The sequence below is a fragment of the Astatotilapia calliptera genome, chromosome 3, assembly GCF_900246225.1.
Source record: "Astatotilapia calliptera chromosome 3, fAstCal1.2, whole genome shotgun sequence".
NCBI lineage: Eukaryota > Metazoa > Chordata > Actinopteri > Cichliformes > Cichlidae > Astatotilapia > Astatotilapia calliptera.
In genome coordinates this window covers 16,284,879-16,305,975 of record NC_039304.1, presented here as the reverse complement: position 1 = coordinate 16,305,975, position 21,097 = coordinate 16,284,879, and the positions used below count along the sequence as shown (strand labels likewise).

The 21,097-nt window shown below is 42.4% G+C and overlaps 1 long non-coding RNA gene across 1 annotated transcript; it reads left to right on the top strand.

Moving 5' to 3' along the window:
- Positions 1-2,827: 2,827 nt before the first annotated feature.
- LOC113018719 (uncharacterized) lies at positions 2,828-20,097 on the top strand. The gene is made up of 5 exons (XR_003271848.1): positions 2,828-2,983; positions 3,096-3,232; positions 3,307-3,518; positions 19,872-19,944; positions 20,046-20,097. It is a non-coding gene; the product is annotated as an uncharacterized LOC113018719 (long non-coding RNA).
- The last annotated feature ends 1,000 nt before the right edge of the window (positions 20,098-21,097 follow it).

The following is a 21,097-nucleotide window of genomic DNA, read 5'->3' as shown; positions in this document are numbered from 1 at the left end:
TTTTATATTTGCCACAATTTATGTTTCCAGTGTTTTGAATTCTGCGTTTAAATTTCAATTTATTCTCCAAGTGGCACTTTTACAAGTTCAGCATTTCACATACTGGATGATCCATCCATCCATCTTCATCCGCTTTATCCGAGGCCGGGTCACGGGGGCAGCAGCCTAAGCAGAGAGGCCCAGACCTCCCTCTCCCCAGCCACCTCCTCCAGCTTATCCAGGGGAACACCAAGGCGTTCCCAGGCCAGCCGAGAGATATAATCTCTCCAGTGTGTCCTGGGTCTGCCCCGGGGCCTCCTCCTGGTGGGACATGCCCGGAACACTTCACCCAGGAGGCGCCCAGGAGGCATCCTTGTCAGATGCCCGAACCACCTCAGCTGGCTCCTTTCGATGCGGCTCTACTCACCCTATCTCTAAGGGAGAGGCCAGCCACCCTTCGGAGGAAGCTCATTTCTGCCGCTTGTATCCGCGATCTCGTTCTTTCGGTCACTACCCACAGCTCTTGGCCATAGGTGAGGGTAGGGACGTAGATCAACCGGTAAATTGAGAGCTTCGCTTTTACACTCAGCTCCCTCTTCACCACGACGGACCGGTGCAGCGTCCGCATCACTGCAGCCACAGCCCCAATCCGTCTGTCGATCTCCGGCTCCCTTCTCCCATCACTCGCGAACAAGACCCCGAGATACTTGAACTCCTCCACTTGGGGCAGGAACTTATCCCCGACCCGGAGTGGGCACTCCACCCTTTTCCGGCTGAGAACCATGGCCTCAGATTTGGATGTGCTGATCCTCATTCCTGCTGCTTCACACTCAGCTGCGAACCGTTCCAGTGCGAGCTGGAGGCCCTCACCCGATGAAGCCAACAGAACCACATCATCCGCTAAAAGCAGAGATGAGATTCTGAGGCCACCAAAGTGAAAGCCCAGTGTCCAGTATTCTGCGACCAGGACGAAAACCGCATTGTTCCTCCTGTATCCGAGGTTCGACTAGCGGACGAACTCTCCTTTCCAGCACCCTGGCATAGACTTTCCCAGGGAGGCTGAGGAGTGTGATCCCCCTGTAGTTGGAACACACCCTCCGGTCCCCCTTCTTAAAGATGGGGACCACCACCCCGGTCTGCCAGTCCAGGGGTACTGCCCCTGATCTCCACACAACATTGTAGAGGCGTGTCAACCAGGACAGCCCAACAACGTCCAAAGCCTTCAGGAACTCGGGGCGGACCTCATCAACACCAGGGGCTCTGCCACCAAGGAGTTGTTTAACTGCCTCAGTGACCTCGCCCCCGGAAATTGGCGGGTCATTCCCCTCATCCCCAGACTCTGCTTCCTCCTCAGAAGACATGTCAGTGGGATTAAGGAGGTCCTCGAAGTATTCCTTCCATCGCCTGACAATTTCCTCAGTCGACGTCCGCAGCGCTCCGCCAGCACTATACACAGTGCAGGTAGTGCACCGCTTTCCCTCCTGAGACACCTGACGGTTTGCCAGAATCTCTTCGAGGCAGTCCGAAATTTTTTTTCCATGGCCTCTCCGAACTCCTCCCACACCCGAGTTTTTCCTTCAGCCACTGCCCGAGCTGCATTCCGCTTGGCCTGTCCATACCTGTCGGCTGCCTCCGGAGTCCCACAGGCTAACCAAGCCCGATAGGACTCCTTCTTCAGCCTGGTGGCTCCCTTCACCTCTGGTGTCCACCATTTGGTTCGGGGATTACCACCACGGCAGGCACCAACCACCTTGCGGCCGCAGCTCAATGCAGCAGCTTCGGCAATGGAGACGCTGAACATGGTCCATTCGGACTCAATGCACACCCTCACTACGCGTTTAGGTGCACCAGGTCTGTCCAGCGTCCTCCCCCGCCACCTGATCCAACTCACCACCAGGTGGTGATCAGTTGACAGCTCAGCCCCTCCAGGGCCTCCTCTCCTGGCCGCCACCCGGCACACAATGCACCCAACCCCTATGGCGCCTCCTGTGGGTGGTGGGCCTGCGGGAGGATGGGCCCATGTCTCCTCTTCGGGCTGTGCCCGGCTGGGCCCCATGGACTAAGGCCCAGCCACCAGCCACTCGCCCTCGGGCACCCTCCCCGGGCCTGGCTCCAGGGCGGTGCCCCGGTAACCCTATCCCGGGCAGGGTAAACTGTTCCCTTAATGTTCTCTTCATAAGGGTCTTCTGAATCGCTCTTTGTCTGGTCCCTCACCCAGGACCAATTTGCCATGGGAGACCCTACCAGGGGGCAAAAGCCCCCAGACAACATAGCCCCTGGGATCCCTGGGACACACAAACCCCTCCACCACGATAAGGTAGCGATTCACGGAGAGGGTGGGATGATTGATCCCAGTAAAAACAGATATTGTTGCTTTTACTCAGGAGATCTTTACAGATGTTCAACTAATTTACATGAAAATTTTAAAATTACTAAAAATAAAATAAAAAATCAAATAGTTAATAATCAGGTGAATAAATACAAAATTAAATAATACAGGAAAGATTTAGGAAGTAACAGAAAAATAAATGTAAATGACATTTTTTAAATTAAGTAATGGAACAGTTTTAATATTTATTTACTCATAAAGTATATTTATTTATTTATTAATTATTTTTGTATTTATAATTCAAAAAATTTTCATTTTGGTGGTTTTGTCCTTCCGCGGAACAGAGAAAAAAAAACAAAACCAAACAAACAGTAAATATGACATAGACATATTTTTTGATAAATTATAAAAATCAATATGAAACCACTATTAGCATCATAAATTTTATATTATTTCTTACATTTAATTTTTTCCACTTTAACAGAAAAAATCTCTTTTTCCCTTCACTATTCCCAGTCCTCTGCATTTAATTTAGTTATTTCTTTTTTCCATGAAGGGAACTGAGGGAGGACTTACCGTCTCCCTCTGTGCTCCACTGTTTTCTACCTCAGCCCACAGTGGTAACCACAGTTTATCTACACAGGGCGTCAGGACTCAACCCTCCCAAACAAACAGGTAACTGCAAAATGAAAGACTCATATTTGGGCAGACTCTTAATTATTGCACATATCTCCCTTGGTGTTTTCTTTCTTTCTTTCTTTACACCGTGCTGGATTTTATTCCACAGCCCCCGATGTTTACGCTGTAGTGAGATGTGAGAATGACAACGTCAGGACGCGGGTGTTCAAGGAGAGCGGAAACCCTGAATTCAACCTGAGAACCATCTTCTACAGGAGATACCCCAACACAGACATCTCTGTTGAGGTTTGGCACATTCCTGTTCCCTCTCACGCAGCACACAAACACACAGGGCTAATGGGTTTCCTGTGTATTGACAGATATACAGCAGAGGTCTGCTGTGGGACTCGCTTCTCGGTGAGACTCGACTCCAGACGGCCGAGTCTGAGAGGAGTCGAAGCCTCGTGATGAATCTGCGAGGCAGACGGTCTCGTTCAGGGCTCAGAGGTTGCGTCTATCTTGAGACGTCTTCCAGCGTGTGCCTCACAGACTTGTGACAGTCTGGCTGCCCTGGCAAACACTGCCCTCTCAGGTAGAAGCTGATGAGCAAATAAAGGTGCTGTAGTTTTTTGGGGTTTTTGACCTGTTGTATTTTAAACCACAGTGAGCTGCTTGGTCTCTTGCACTTTGCTGTGGGACTTTAATAATTAGGTTATTAATGTACTGACAGATGCTCTGTGGTGATCTACTGCTCAGTTATGCAGGCACAAACACAGCAGTTCAACAAGAACAGTGGGACTGCTGCCAAAACCAGTTTGTGTTATTTTAAAATATGCATTGTTATGTGTTGTATTTTTATTGATTTGTTATTTATTTTTTGTTTTATTCATTAAAATGGTGATGTTTGGCTCTGTTAAGGTTCAAAATATTGGGGATGGAGACAAGAGAAAAAACCACAATAACAACACTGGTCCGGCCGGGTTGAGTCAAACGATGATTTAATGATCACACACGTGGGAGATGGACACTGATGCAGACAGCCTCAAAATCTCAAAATGGTGGAGCATTGCTCAAACTTTTATAACCTCTGGTGCCTCCACCTTATCATAAAAAGCCTAAACATTCACATGCTCTCTCTCACACAGCGCCTAAGCTACGACCTTGGCTCCCTGTTTATCTGCTCCTGCTGAAATGGGGCAGAAAACTCCAGCACACTCTGTTCTCTTCTACTCAGACAAATTAGACAATAACCTTCTGCGAACAGTATTTCTTATAACTCAGCAATATAATGCATCATAAAACAATATCATTCATTCACAACAAGTCAGCAATTTAATGTAATGCAAATCAGTTTAACTAATGCAATAGTTATCAGCTTCTTCTAATTCAGGAGAATAATGCAAACTAAAACTACATAATACTTCACAATCTTTAATTAGGGGTATAACATGGCATAAAATAATATCATAATTTTACAATTCCCCCTGATGAGGTCATTAGAATAATGACCTCACAAACACCCTGTAGCCCAGTGTGGCCGGGTTCATCTCTTCTCACTCCTGAGGTCCTTTGTCCCCCTGAGGGGCAAACCATATGTAAGATGACCTCTGTGTTTACGCAAGTCAGGTGCAAGAAAAACTAGGATCCCAACAGTAGCAGGTCCAGATGACAATGTCCTTGTCTCCCACTGCTTTATTTGATGTTCCCTTATACCATTCAGACGTAGACTAGAACCTCTGTCCGAAGAGCTCTTAACCTTTATTTTATTGCTGCAGCTACCAGTGTCGTCCAGATGGGTGATCCTCTGCTCTTAATTCTTCCGCCTTAGGGGTTAGACAACCTTTCAGTCGTAACACAGATCAGGGGATTATTCTGCTCCGATTTCAAACAACGATCTGTGTATTCTCCAGAAAAAGGAACAGGAAGGTGTCCCCTTTTTGCCCAACAGCCTCTCGAACTTCGTTGGTCTGGTGTTCCCGGATTTCCGCCAACCCCTTCATGGTTATTGCTGTGTTTATGGGATCCATCCTTTTGTGGTGACTAGCTGGAGCCCAAACGCCATGACCCTTGGACCCAGTTGATGTCTCGGCAGTCACTGTGTCTGACTCTGCTACGGAGGATCCTCGCATCTCTGTGACCTCGTCTGGTGTCTGTTCCTTTCTCTGTAAGAGACAGAAAACCAAAACACCTCTCTTCCTAACCCTAATAATCTAATGTTATTATCTACTGACCTTCTAGTGATTCAGAATTGGTCTAAAACATTCAGAATGTCCCAGGGACTTATTCTAATCATATCTTATGTGTGTGTAAGCAGTGTTTGCATTTAGCCCTCCGCACTCAAGGCATTTCTTACACTTTATCAGTCCGGACAGTCACGCCGAACGAAGCTTCTGACCTTCAAAAGGCCGAGTGCCAACTCGTTATAAGCACATTTGCAAGGTGTGTCTGAAAATTATTGAAACCCCTCTTTTTAACAAAAGACAAAAATTAACAAATCTTCTAAACGCTATTCAGTTCATTTCAATGAGTAATGATTAAACATGAAAGTGATAGTTTATGCTTTTTCACTGATTCTCTAAAAGGTCCGTCTTCTCGGACCGCTATTAGCTTAAGCTTTACCATTCCTAAATTATTAAAGACACAAATGAAGTTATAAAATGTTCAAATAATCCTGGTTTGATGTTAAAGCTCAACCTTCCCCCCCCCCCTTTTTTGACACATTCCAATGTGTCAAATCAACGGAGCTAGAACATTCAAAAAAAAGTTAGGCAGCTACAGAATTTCCCAGACTCTTAAGGTGATCCGCGTGTAACGTTCTGACTCAGGTATTTAATATTTTAATAAATCTCGTTTAATTAACTGCCACTATTTAAACTAACCTTAAAGACATAATTTAAGAAAAGATCACAAAAAATAACATGATATCAGTGTTTTGTAAGCGCGTGCGGCCTTCTATGCTCGAAGCCTTTCCCCTCAATAGATCAGTCAGACATTCGCGCTGACTGTAGCTTTTAACCCTTATTAACTTGAGCACAACTCTACAATGAGCAACAAGTTGCAATATGTATAAAAATGATCATGATTACACCTGCAATGAAAAATTATATCATTATCCTAACACCTGTAAATGGAAGATTCATCAGAGGTTATAACAATCACAGGAACACAGATGTTAGTATAAGGTCAAAAGCTTCAATAAATGATCATCGATGCAATGCTTGTTGCATGATTCTCATACAATAATAATGCTGACATTGAAAATAACAGTAAAACACCCCCTTTTATCCCGTTTCACTTGACACATAAACGTTTATAAATGCCTCTTTAATTCTTGATTTTATTTCCCCCTTTTCTCCCCTTACTGACCACAGCAGGGGGATCTTAGTTTTGAATTAGCCATGAATCCAGCTCACCTGACTCATCAGTGAGCTCCACCATCACTGGCGTCTGACAGGGTGGCGCTGCATACTCTTCCTTTAATGTCACTATTTTCAACCTGTTAATTAAAGTGTTTAAACCTGAAGTCGACTACGTCCACAACAAGTCAATACAGCTGTAAATGAGGCCAATTATCAATCTATTACCAATCAATAACAACAGATAACTTCTATTTTATGCATGCTTTTAATCAACCACTCACCCAGAGGATCTCCAATCCCAGGAAATGCCTTCTCCTCCTTTAATGAGTCTGTCCTCCTTCCATGCCCTGGTAACTGGTCCATCCAGAGCCATATGATCTCAAATATACATACAACAAGCCAAACCACACCTTGGTCACACCAACCCCTTTCCACCCCCAAGATGTCCAATGCCATCCTAGTATGGACTGTCAAAAGTGGCTTTAACGCTGACTGTTCTGACAATCAATTTTATAACGTTCCTGGTCAGATTTGCCAATCTCTGCACCAGAGTTTTAAACGTTTCGCCATTTTCATTAGGTTTTATCTTTTATTTAGTTTCGACTCCAGATTTTCAATTTTTTGCCAGTTGTAATTAGTTTTTACCAATTCTTTGCTAGTTTAGTCTAGTTTTTATTTTCTGAAAATCCTTAGTTTCAATTTAGTTTTATTTGTGTTTTGCAAAAGTTAAGTGTAACAAAATCTCAGTTGCATCATATCAGTCATGCTCTTCTAATTATCCTTGGGTGTTGAGACTAATAACTATTAACTCTTGCCGCACCGAGTGTTCCTAATTTTGGTTAAAGTTAATTGATAACCTTTTGAAGGCGATTGTTTCACACCTTTATTTAGATGTCCCAGTCCTGTTATCTCGGGATACATCACGCTGCCTTATCTGGGGTGAGCTGTTTTCTTGGGATGCGAGTTAAGTGGGTGAGCTCTTCAAAGAGGGGGAGTGTGCTCCCCCTGATGAGGTCTTCTAGGTAAGCTAGGTTAACCTTCTTGTGTGAGCTTTTCAAGTGCACTTTTAAAGTTTGTGGGATTTTTTGTTTTATAAATGTCCCTCAAGACCCCCTGATGACCCAGTAATTCATTTTTGCGCACTGTAGTACACATTTAGTTTTTTGCTTGTAGCTCTCATACTCTACTTGCCACTCCTCTAAGTCCTGATGTTTCTTAGAGAGGACAACAGAACCTTTAAAATTATATCCCATGTGTGGGGGTGTGGCCTTGCCAATTGTTTTTCCCACCTTTTCAAAATGGCTAGCGTGCCCACAAGCACATTTTATGGAAGAAAGAAAGGTAAGCTTGATATTTACAATTAAAATGTTTTGTTAAACTCAGATTTTTATTTTATTCAAAAAATAAACATCTGGTAAATAATTTCAGGGGTCTTTAAGAATTAGGCTCATTTACTTTCACAGGGAACATGACTAATTTATTAATGTGTGCTCTACACATTGGGACTTTATATTTATATTTATTTCACTTTTTCCTAATACCCAACTTTTGACAAAGGCGGAGAGAATTCTTAACACAATTATTAAGGGAGATTCAAACATAGATTTTTCAAAATATAAGAGGGTCAGGACCCACTAAAAGCCACACAAAGATTATCGAGATGCAGTGGCAGATGTAATAGAGAAAGACACAGGGCCACCTGAAATCTGTCGTCCTATCTGGTGCAAAACCAACATGTAGTAGAATCTGGAATTTTGATTTTGAGTTAAAAATAAAATATGGGTAAAATGCAGAAATGTTTTCCAGTAAAGTAAAAAATAAGAGTCGCAATTATAGTTGAATCCATAACACCTAATTGTTCCTACGAGATCACGTCGTTGCTGAGAGTTATCAGTGATCTCAACGTGTGAAAAGAACTGACAGTATCTGGGGTTTAAGCTCCTCTTGGCTGAGAAACCTGGGACAAACATGTGAACAAGACCTGAATAATACCAGTAATGAAGACTTCTCTCCAAAGATCAATAAAAGAAAGCCCCAATCTGATGAGAATCTAGCAAAATATGGTTCACTCCACTTGCCTGAAATGGTTAGCAGTCCAAGGCATTTCAGTTGTAGAATGATTGGGTACAACAATGAAACAGATGTGAGATGAGGGAAGTGCCAAATGTTCCTTTGTGTCTCCAAATAAAATCAGTACTTACTCAGATATCCTAAATAAATTAACTTTTGTGAAATAGAAAGGTCAGTGCCATCACTTATTCCTAAACCAATAGTTTACAGTTAGTGAAGTGTCAGTGACTTCTGGGTTGGCCCCTGATCTTCATCTTATAAGATTGTTATTTTAATAACACTTGATTCATTTAAAAGAAAAAAGAAAAAAAAGAAAAAAGAAAAAACGAAAATAATTTCTCCCTGTTTTTTCTTATTCTCTGGGTCTCAGGAGGACATTACGTCCCTCTCCACTACAAGACTCTTGTTATGTCTACAAAACAATCATATTAAAATCATCCTCAATTCTATTCTGGCGCTGTCTCCCGACTTTTCCTGACCAGATTCTGCGGGTGAACGGAGCAGCAACCCAGACGACTCGACTAACGTACTACCTTAATTTCACTATAGCAGGGCACACACACATCAATGCAACCAAACACATTTTGCTATAAATCTAGTTAATTTTAGTTAGTTTTGTGAACATTCAGTACAGTTTTAGTTAGTATTTCTCTTTTTTTTGATTTTATTACCGTTAACGCAAATTCTTTCCAGTTCTACTTTTCGTTATTTCATTTGTTGTCTTTAATAATAATAATCTCCTCTGCACCCTTGAATAAACACCATTAACATGATCAACCTTTTGCTGCTTGTTACTTCACCATCTTATTGAATCAACTACTTCATGCTTATGTGGTTTACGACATTATATTTATCTAAATCTCCACTTTGTGTCTAAATGTTTGAAGAATTTTTGAGGGTCAAATTTTGAGAATTTGACCATAGTGAAAGTTATGGCATTATCACCCCCTTTGGGGATTACCTGTTTCCAGTTTTGATGATATTCCTCCCCGTTCTTAATTTTTTTCAAGTACCCCTCTTCGGTGGCGAGAAACTGTTGGTGTGATCAAGCGGGTGCTGTAAAAACAAAAGCTCAGGACAGAACAGTCACCAGTCACGTACTTCATTCAAAATTAACAAATATCAAGCTTCATATTGATCCTCTGAGTGTAATGGTACATTTTAATTTGCACTTCTAAAAACAATATTTTCTTTATTTTACTCTTGTTCTTGTGCAGCACCACCCCTCAGCACATGCCCCTGTTATTTTATCTTACTTTTAAATTGTTGACTACTTCAAGAGAGCGCCCAAAAGACGGGGACCAGTGTTTATCATTACATATCTCCATTTTGAGTGTGGCTGTCTATCATTCCCCTCTTATTCATAGGCCTCGGTGGAGGGTTTTTTGTTTGTTTTTTTTTTTTTTTCTAAAATTAATTGACTCTCTATAGTGACCCACTATGGTTAATAATAACATGCTCAGTCATGAGTGGGATCAAACCTTTTCTTCACTTTAGCGTTTAATATTCCCAACAATATAATGTAATACCTTAATTAAAACACAGCTACTAAAACACAATTTCCTTAATGCAAACATCAGTAGCTCAACATTAGCAACCAAAGGGTTCAGTCTGCAGTTCACACTGCTGTGAAGCTACAGCTCTTTAGTCTCTGTCATTCTTCTGTCCTTGCAGACAAAACAAAGCAAAACAAAACATCCACCCTTCTTTTACAGGCTGGGTGAATTGTCTGTGGACATTCAATAATCCTAAAGTCAGTACCGTTTTTGTCTTAGTATCAAGTCAGTTAAACTTTTAGTCGTCAGTCCATGACTTTTAGTCGTCAGTCATATGCATACATCCACACACATTCATACCAAAAGTTGCTGATAATGGAGTCTCACGCGCAGCCTATTCGAGGCTCCATCACCAGCAAGATGACGTCATCATTTTAAAGGAAACAGCTCCTTGTTTGTTTTTCCTTCTTTGGACTGGATTGACTCGCTGCAATCCTTTTAGGCTTCAGGATCAGTGTCCCATATAAGTCAATTTTCTCCCAAGCCCATTATAATCATGGAGAAAAAATACTTTGCGACTGTTTTCAATAAGAATATTTTATAGCGCTTTAAAGTTCAATCTCTCAGGCCTGGATTAAAGAGCTGATTTGTTAAATCAGGAACTCACAAAATACCAAAATATCACCACCGGTGGATCACACCTCTCAGATGTTCTTATCTCAGTGCACTGTAACAAAAGAAAAACAAACGTAAACAATAAAACACTCATATAATAACAGATACTGGGGCCCATTGCAAACATGTCCAAAGTTCAAACCATCTTTCTCTCTCTCAGAGAAAGAGAACAATCCAAACCTCACTGATAGAATCAACCTAGTGTCAAACAAAACCCAAAGATCAACCAAAACTCCTTTTTGCACCAACAAAACATGTTGGATTTACTTGACTCAATCGTGGACATTAGTTACACACCACTCTTTACCTTGGCAAAAACGTAAACAACTAAGTTGAATCAACAGAACCTTTTCATAATCTCTTCGAAATAAAACTCACACCATTCATTCATCATTTTCGCTCTGTACCACTGCTCCTTGTTAGACTGTGTGAAGCACAGTAAACAATTCAGTGGAGGCTTTGAGCCATAAACAGACATCACGCACAGACATTGTTTTCATTATCAAAGTGCTTCAGACCATGTCCTCTAAGTCTACACAAATGCCCTCTGCGTGGCATGAAATACATTTAAGCAATAAATGATCAATCAGTTCTTGCTGTTGTAACCAACTCCGTATTTGGATGTTTGTGTGCAGCATTTGTTAGTAAAGCATTCTTCATTGCATCAGCGTGTGTGTGTGTGTGTGGATCACTTCTCAGTTCATTGAATCAACATTTTAATTTGTGTGTGTGTGTGTGTCATTTCTCCCTCAATCAACGAGTGCATATGTTCATATGTATGTTTCTTTTCACTCTGAGGCGGTGCATGTAGATGTGTGTGTTTGTGTGGGTGTTTGTGTTCATCACTTTCCTGTTGTAGTGTTCTGGGTAAACCACGGCCTGAAGCGTGCCCTGGGTCCTGCCCCCCTTTTCAGTCTGTTTGCATCCATTGGTGCTGCTGCTCAGAGTTCTGTCCATACTGGTTCTGGCCCCAATTGAGGCAGTCCTTTTCTCCAGTGTCCAGCATCTTCTCCTTATTTCGCTCCTCCTTAACTTGACCCTTTTGCTTCGGTCTTCCTTCAGGGTTTTGATACGCAGCTCAATTGTCTGGATGTCCGTTTGTTGCTTGCAGAAGTACGACTGCTGTCCGTTTGTTTGCAGGTGGAACGGCTGACATCCAGAAGGTGTATAGGAGAGTCTGCAGCTTCCACCTCCCCAGTGGAAGACCTCAATCTTTGTTCTGTTAGTTTTACACAGGCCTCAAGGCTCTCTGGGATCCCTTCTTGCACTCTCAAGCCCACGGCTGAGGTCGTAGTCGTGGTCCCATTCCACGGGAATGGAGTCCATGGTTGTTTGGGTGTCTCGGCCCGAGCGTTCAGTCCAGAGCTGGGCAGCCCAGAACGCTGAGCGATCGGAGGACGGCAGAGGCGACAGGAAGCCATCCCCCTAACGTTCGCTCCATAGCAGACCGGACAAATCACACTGCTCATCTAGCTCCAGGATGCTCCGGCCTGATTTCAAGTCCGGTATCTTGGACTCCAAGCCTGATGGGTTCGATTTTCAGCTAGCTCCTCCTGGGCCATGCTCAGTTTCTGCTCTGATGCCTCGAGGTCTTATTGAGGGCAGAAACCTCAGAGTCTTTTCCGTAGAAATCAGATTTAAGTCCATTGATGTTTTCCTTGCTTTGCTCCACGGCCTTTTGCGGCTCTGCTGTTCGGCTCTTCTCAGAGGTCAGCTCCTGGCCGAGCCCCGACACCTGTGCCTTCAGCTTATTTTCTCCTGGTGTTTTGTCCATTCTGAGGTGACCTCAGTTACTCCTCCTGTCCCTGGCACGCCCTTTTTGCTGCCCGATGGTCATTGTTGGTCCGTCACTGTCCTGCACAGCTTTAATGCAGAGTGGTTAAGGTCAGCATGGTTTTGCTCGGCCTCACTTTTCATCTGGGCTTGATGGGCGTCTCGTCACAGCTCTGTCAGCTGAAGCTGTCTTTTTCCATATGGCAAGAATGTAAAGAGTGTGTGAGAGGGGTGTGTCCAATCAGGCACAATGCTGGTGGCTTTGCGAGTGCCTCGTTTTCCAAATCCAGATGTTTATTTGTCACGTACACAGCAACAGAGAGAACAGTCTGTTGTTGGGATGGCTGAGGTCCTTCACCATCTTCCTGGTCTTGGTCCAGCACCGCCTGCTGTAGATTGAGTGCAGGTCAGGGTGCACCGAGCGGATGGTGCGCTCAGCTGATTGCACAACCCTCTGTAGTGCTTGTCTGTCCGGCATGGTGCTGTTCCCGAACCAGACAGTGATATAGCTGCTCAGGATGCTCTCAATAGTTCCTTTATATAAGGTGGTCAGAATCGGTGGTGGGAGCCGGGCCTTTCTCAATCTTCTCAGAAAGAAAAGACGCTGACAGAAATCTCCCCGCGTAGTGAAACGGGCCTTGGATTACCGCTCTCCGTCTCTGCTGCATGAGATCATTTTCCTGCAGCACTGTTGACAGTTTCAAGTTGTTGTGGGTCCAGCTGCTTTAGCATTTAGTCAGGGTCACATCAAAGATGGTAGAGGAGAGAGCAAAGATGGTAGAGGGGAGAGCAGGAGTCCAGGGTCAGCCTCGGCTTTTCCGGGCCGACAAAGCAGCCTGTAATCAAGCATAAAGAGAAAAAAAAAAAAAAACAAAACAAAAACAAACGAACAGGAAAATCATGTTGTATTGGCTGTGTTACTCAGAGAGGGGAAAAACAACGGGACCAGGCCCTGTGTCAGCCTTCTCTCCCCCTTTTTTTTTTTTTTTTTTTTCACCATATAATCCTCTCATAACCCACCAAGCTGACAGGACAACACAGGTACATGTTAAAATTCTTAAGATCATGTTTAAAGCACAAAAATGGAATTTTCTTTCATTCAGTAATCACTTGTATTAATCAATCAAAAGAAAACATGTCACAATTTGACTTTTATTAACCACTAAATTTGTCGTGTTATCACTGGTTGTGATTTTTTTTTTTTTTTTTTTTTGAAGTTAAGTTGTTATCCTGCAACCCAGAGGGTTTATTTGTTAGTAGTGGATAAACTTTATTGTGTAACGGCGGGTGTATGTTAAGCTTCACTGCTTTAAAGTTGCTGGAAAATCTTCACATGTTCATGGGTGTAAGCTGTTTCTTCATTGCGTGTATGTGCGTTTGTACATGGGCTAATTTAACATTTTTTCTCAAACGAGGCATTTCTCTAGCACGTGCCTCTCTCTCACATTTCTCTGCTTGTGTGTGTTTTTGTTTCACCTTCTTGTTGTGATGCTCCAGGCGCCTTCCCAACCTCCACAAGTCTGTTGGCCGCAATTTTATGTGTTAAAACTTCTCTTAATTTCTCCTTTAATTCTCTGCTAGCTGCTGTCTTTTCCACAGCTGCTGATTCTTGCTGAGTTTGGTTTCCATTACTATAATTTTGCTTCGGCCGCCGTGCTTGTGGGGGCAGTTGGTCCAGCCCCATAGCCACCTGTATCAACACACTGAGAGATTTATTTAATATCATTTTCATTACTGTTAAATAGACTAGCAGGCAAGACGCCCACCTTTGCACTGCAGACTACATGCCAGTCTCCCAACACACTCCTCTCTGAGTTTCAGCTTTAAACTCCAACATCATTCACACCCCAGTCATTCAACACCTTATTTGTAGTATCATAATCAGCAAAATCAGCGTTTTACTTACAGGCATGTATCATTGTTTGCAAATCAAAATTATAAAACTCAAAAACACGCTAAACAGCAACAAAAGTCCTCTGTGCGCGTCACAGCTCATTTGCATGTTCACACACCGTCTAAAAATAGCTCGCAGCGCTGCAGTGCGCTGTCGTCACACACAGGGTCACACAAAGCTCAGACAAAACTCTTCTATTTTATATTACAAAGACGTCTTATATTTACAATTACTGACAGGCCTGACAGATTCAGCACCTAACAAATTTCGACAAATTTAAGTTAACGGGTCCAACCGAAGAAAGCTTCACTTTTTTGTAATCAATTAACCAGTATCTGTTTCCTCCAGAACAGCCTATGGCCTGATTTCTAAAGAACCTAAACAATTTCGACAAATTTATCATAACGGGTCCAACCGAAGAAAGCTTCACTTTTTTGTAATCAATTAAACAGTATCTGTTACTTCTGGGAACAGTTTCTGACCTAACTTCTAAATCCCTAACTCAATTTAACTTTGTCCAAACAAGCACATGACACCGTTTTAAACGATGAGGAGTCTCGGTAACTCCTAGCTTATTTCGGGATGCCCTGTACCCCACAGTTAAACCAAAACTGAACTACCCCTGTTCGCCGACAGGTCAAGACCGCGCGTCCACGGCCAGGAGGGAGCGTAACCTCCGGGCTATGTGCTTCTTAGCATCTTCCAGTGCCGTCCTATAATAATTTTAACCTAACCGATTTTGAAAAATTTTACCATAACGGGTCTCACCGAAGAAAGATAACTTTTTTACGACCAATTAAACAGTCTCTGTTACTTCTGGAACAGTTTCTGTCCTAATTTGTAAAACTATTAAACAGTATCTGTTACTTCTGGAACAGTTTCTGTCCTAATTTCCCTACCAAACTACCTGAGCCTTCAGCTCAATATCCAGGGACTCAAACCCAACATTATTACTTTCATATTTCTTCAACTTCATTAAACATTCTTAAGCAACTTTAACTGCATAACACACGGTGATTCTCATCAAAATCAAAACAGACACTCTACCAGTAATTTCAGTGAGTAGACTTTAATTTAGTCATATCCAATTTGGCACATTTTGGAAATCATTCAACAGGTAGTGCCTTACCTTTAGATAAGCCGGCTTTTGTCCACTCACATCAGACCACTGGCTCGTGCCTGTCCGTTCGACAACCTCGGACCGTCCAAACTTTTAAATTCCACCCCAATACCACAGGACGAGCCCCCAAGCTGTTAAGGTTCAAAATATTGGGGATGGAGACAAGAGAAAAAACCACAATAACAACACTGGTCCGGCCGGGTTGAGTCAAACGATGATTTAATGATCACACACGTGGGAGATGGACACTGATGCAGACAGCCTCAAAATCTCAAAATGGTGGAGCATTGCTCAAACTTTTATAACCTCTGGTGCCTCCACCTTATCATAAAAAGCCTAAACATTCACATGCTCTCTCTCACACAGCGCCTAAGCTACGACCTTGGCTCCCTGTTTATCTGCTCCTGCTGAAATGGGGCAGAAAACTCCAGCACACTCTGTTCTCTTCTACTCAGACAAATTAGACAATAACCTTCTGCGAACAGTATTTCTTATAACTCAGCAATATAATGCATCATAAAACAATATCATTCATTCACAACAAGTCAGCAATTTAATGTAATGCAAATCAGTTTAACTAATGCAATAGTTATCAGCTTCTTCTAATTCAGGAGAATAATGCAAACTAAAACTACATAATAATTCACAATCTTTAATTAGGGGTATAACATGGCATAAAATAATATCATAATTTTACAGCTCACATTTGCATTTCTCATAATTAAACTATAAACACTGTGTAAGCCTGTTTTATTTTATCATCACTCAGCAGACCTACTTGCCTTAAGTCATTGAAATGTCAGTCAGCTAAGAGCCATAATCTCTCCAGCATGTCCTGTCTCTTTGCCGGCATCTCCTTGTAGTTCTTTGCATCTTCTTTTTAAAGAATAAACCTATAAAATTTAAATCAAAGTTTTAACAGCACTGCGCTCCTTTCTTTGTCAGTACATAGTACAGGATGAGTGCGTGTAATTAAATAAATGGTGACATCACTGGGAGCCATAAGGGTGAGTCATTTTTAACAGCACTTTTTTCTCATTGGACTCAAGTCTGTCTTGTAGCATTTGTCACAGTTCTGGGTCATTTGGACCCAGCATTTTGAGTTTCTTGTATTTTGGTATTGTTTTCCTGTGCTTTCCTCCTGTCTCCACTTCCCAAATCACTCCGCTGTGTATTTTAGTCCTTTGTCATTCATTGCTTGCTATCGCGTCATACACAATGTCTCCATGCTGTGTTCTCCCTTTGTGTCCTGAGCATTGCTTGGCTCGAGTTTCTTAGTTTCTAGGGTCCAGTGCCCAGTTTAGTTTTTAGTTCTGCATTTGAGGTTTTGGTTTGTTCTTGTAATGTTAATTCCTACAAAGAGTTTTTGCAGCAATAAAAGCTGAGCTTTGAGTTTTACTTTCTGTTTCTGAGTTCTGCATTTGGGTCCTTCATCCTGCCCGCCACAGCCCACACCAGGGACTTCTTCAGAACAGACGGCTGTGGTGAGTAGAACATAATTTTTCCTTACCCCTCCAAAATGTATAACAATTAAGACCGTGACTGAGGACCTCACCTCACAAGACCTAAAAGCTGTTTCTCTCTGCCCAAGGAACAAGAAATCTGATTTTGTTTCTGATTTTGAAAAACCTGAGATTTCTGTTTGTGCCAGTCAGTTGGAGAACGTTTGCTACACTGCACAAGGGGCAAAATCACAAACTAACAAGCTAACATTGAGTCTGAACCAATACTCTTTCACTAAATCTGTAAATTTTAAGTCAGTATATTCTGAGGTAGAGTTATCTGTTTCTGAGCCTGTTAACCTTGAGTCTGTAAATCCTCAGTGAACTAAAGGTAATTGTTTTACTGCTAAGATAACTGCAGAAGCGTTAACAACTGGTTCTTCTGTCTGAGACAGACAGAAGTCCCCATTCACAGGACTTTACTGACTGTTTCAATGTTGCTCCTGCCAAGCCCAGAGTTCTAATGACCAGGAATGTTAACTCTAAGACTGTGAATGTAAAGGGCTATTTTTCAATTGCTCATTCTCAGCAGAGAAACAAATTACAAAGAGCATTTCTGTGTCCCAAGAAGGAGGAGACTGTCACTCTCTCCAGGGCTTCCCCAGAGGCTGAGTTTCAGACCTCAGCAGCCTCTGGGAGCCTGGAGGATATGGAGCTAGCACAGTTGGTTCAGCTACCACCATCATCGACTGAGAGCTCAGCTGAACTCTCTCAGCCTCCTTCAGCTGTGTCACCTGAAAGCTCTACCAGGCCATTTCAGCTGTCTGCAGCAGCTTCCACAGAGAGCTCAGGCGAGCTCACCCAGCCTGCAATAAACTTTGTCTCGCTGCAGTGCTATGGCTAAGTGTCCAGAGCTGGCTGGGTGTTCCACGTAGCCTCAGCTAGCTTTGTCTCAGCCAGGGGCCTCCATACCTGCTGGCCCTGTGTCTGTTTCCCACTGGGGGCTCTGGTGACCCGCTCCAGCACTCAGTGGCTTGCATGCCACCGTCTGTTTTCGCTGGAGGATCTGAGGGGTCACACCAGCTGTCTGTCTCAGCTAGTCGCCTCCACTGTTTTGCGGTCGGCCTCCTGAGATCCTCTGTCACTGTTGGCTCAATGGGCTTACTCCTGAACTGTTTTCCGGGCTCCTGGGCTGTCAACCTTCTGGGTCAGCCACCCAAATTGGGTTGTTTGGGACACTGTTTTTGGACTTTTTTGTTTTGACTTTTGGTGCTCCTGTTTTGTTTTGCCCGTGTACGGTGCGACAGTGAATGACAATGTCTCTGTGCTGTGTATTCTCCCTCCGTGTCCTGAGCATTGGTTGGCTTGAGTCTTTTAGTTTCTAGGTTCCAGTTCCCAGTTTAGGTTTTAGTTCTGCATTTGAGGTTTTTGTAATGTTTATTCCTACGAAGAGTTTTTATAGCAATAAAGGCTGAGCTTTGAGTTTTACTTTACTTTGAGTCCTGGATTTGGGTCCTTCACCCTGCCTGCCTCACAGCACTCACCAAAACCAATTACAGTGCTCACAAAAACCAATGAACAGATACACATTTTGCTGGTATTTGAAGAGCCCCAATCTGTTTAAATGCAAACAAGAAACTTTTTAAAAGGAACAGACAGCCCATTTAGCTTTTATCTGCTCTCATTTGACAGCATTTGATTATCAGGTGTGTGGACAGCTGCTATGTGTGAGCTCCTGCTGTCAGAAGTGAAGGACCACAAACTACCATGACCATTGTTTCAGCCTTATTTGCATTTTATTTCACTTTGACCGATTTGTTTTAGGTAGCTTTTGGTCAGTCGTTCTTTCTTTCTCAAACATTTTACATCTTTTTAACATATACATGGAAATTACAAAATAACTGAATATTAGAAATGTATCTCTGAAAACAGCCAACAGGAATAAAATATTCAAAATATATATATATATATATTTTTTTTTTTTAGGTGGGTGTTATAAAAAAAACACATACTAGTCTAAAATTGCATTAAGTAACTGTTTTTCAGACTGGTGTATTTAAGTATTTATATCTTTCAAATTCATAAATTCAATACTTTTTTCACTCAAACTAAGTTTCAACAAAAAGTTTGTAGTAAAAGTAAAAGTTCTTGAATATTTAGGACTCATTATTGGGTTATATTTGTAAATTAGTTCATGAGTAGGCCTACGTTACTTTTAATTTACACATTAATCATACACATTTATTTGTACAGTAGTGTATTTTGAGCAGTGCAACATCAACAGCAATCAACTCACAGCATACTTTCCTTCACAGTGAAAACTGCCCCCTTGTGGTGACACCCTGAATACTGCATCTCCTTTAAACAACAATAACAAATAATGCGGTCCAACATATTTACAACTCAGTACACACGATAAATATCTCAACACCCCGTCTTGTACTCAGGTTGCTGGAATCTAAAGAATATTGTCCTGTAAACTACCATACAGATGTGGACTCACCAAAACATGATGTCTGCAAACTTTCCAAGTTTTAGCTCAGACACAGGTTTGGTCATAACATCTGCAACCATTTCTTCAGTAGTGCAATATAACAGGCACATTTTCGTCCATTTACAATGGGCCTTACAAAATGATATTTAATGTCCACATCTTTGCACCTCTGATGATTCACAGGTTTTTAGCTATCTATACCTTTCAAAAGCTGCCCTAAATATATAAACTCTTGTATTGTAGAAGCCAGAGCCATATATTCTGCTTCACAGGTAGAGAGCGCCACAGTGGGCTGTTTCTTTGTCTTCCATGAAACTAGAGAACTGTTCTTACATAGGTTCACACAGCATTACTGTAGGCTACTAGACCTAAATTTTCATTGTTTCTCCTAAAACACAACTTCTTATCCTTGGACCGTCTGAGATATCTTAATACATGCTTCACAGTTACCCATTGTTCCTTTGTTGGTTCATGGAAATGTTGTGATAACTTGCTTGCCACAAAACTTAGGTCTGGACTGCCTACAGCAGGGGTGGGCAATTCCAGCCTCTACTGGCTGCTCAAGATTGCTTTGCACACCTTCAGTTGGACTTCCAACTCAATTCTTTATCTTCTTCTGCAGGTGAGAAAAATGGAGAGCAGTAACCTTCTGGGACGCATCCGGAACCGTCCAAAACCCCCAGCAACCGCTCTAGGTAAAATCTAGCGATTTTAACATCATGAACACTGATGTCATAGCTTCATTTCTGTAAATATCATTTGAAGAAACTGAGTTCAGTGTTTGATTTTTTTGCAGCGATCTTTAGCGCGATATTTTGCATCATGCCCATTGCTCAGATTGCAATTGGTGAGCTCCATACTTACTTACTTGAATGAGTATTCACAGGTGTTAAGGTTTTCCAGGCAGCTCTTATTGTACTTTGTTTGAGTCATCCTCCTTGTGTCCACCAGGGGGAATATACCTTCATGAGTGTCCACGCCAGCACTACATCCCCATCCATCTGATAGTGTTAGGACTCTCAAGCCTGTTGTTCGTGTTGCTCTCCTGCTTGCCCTGCTCCAAGGAGCCTGAAGAAGGCACCTCCAACCCACTGAACACAATCTACAAAGCCTGGACCTCACTGACAATTTTATTTTTCATCTGCTGGGTTATTGCTGGTGAGTTAAAAAGTCAAGGAAGTGACCTGTTTCTGGTTGGCTGCCTGTTAAAATTGTGTAAATACAGTCGTGGTCATCGGACAAACCACCGGCATAAATTCACACCAAAGAGATTAGACATTAATGGCTCTCAGCACCGCAAACAGAACAGGACTCCTCCTAGACAATGTTTACAGTGCGCAGTGTGTTTCTATTATAGACCACATTCGTTTCAGCTGCATGAAGCTCTAAAAGGCCACAAAAAATATGATACTGTGTAAAATGCTGTCCCTCCTTCATGTGAATCAGATTCATCATAGCAGACATTGAGTCTTATGTACCCAGGGTGCAGGATTCCCTGTCTAATCATTAAAACTTGTGGCTCATTAATACATATTAATAGCACAGCGTGAAAGAAGCTAGCCACAACAAAAACAAGGATGTAAATTAGGACTGTAGTCTTTAGGGTTGAGTGTCTGATTGATCAATATGCTCTCTATTCTCATTAGTCAGAAGATCAATAGTCATTGTTCTTGGCAGAGGGAAGAGCAGATCACAATCTGTATATGAACGATGGATGTAGCTTCCAGTTCTTAAAAGTTTAGTCAAAGCAGAAGTGCCTTAAATCTGCATGTGACTACTGTGACGTGACTGCTCTGGTTCTAAAAATAAATAAGGTTGTGCAAAAGTCTCTGAGAAAATGCTCCTCAG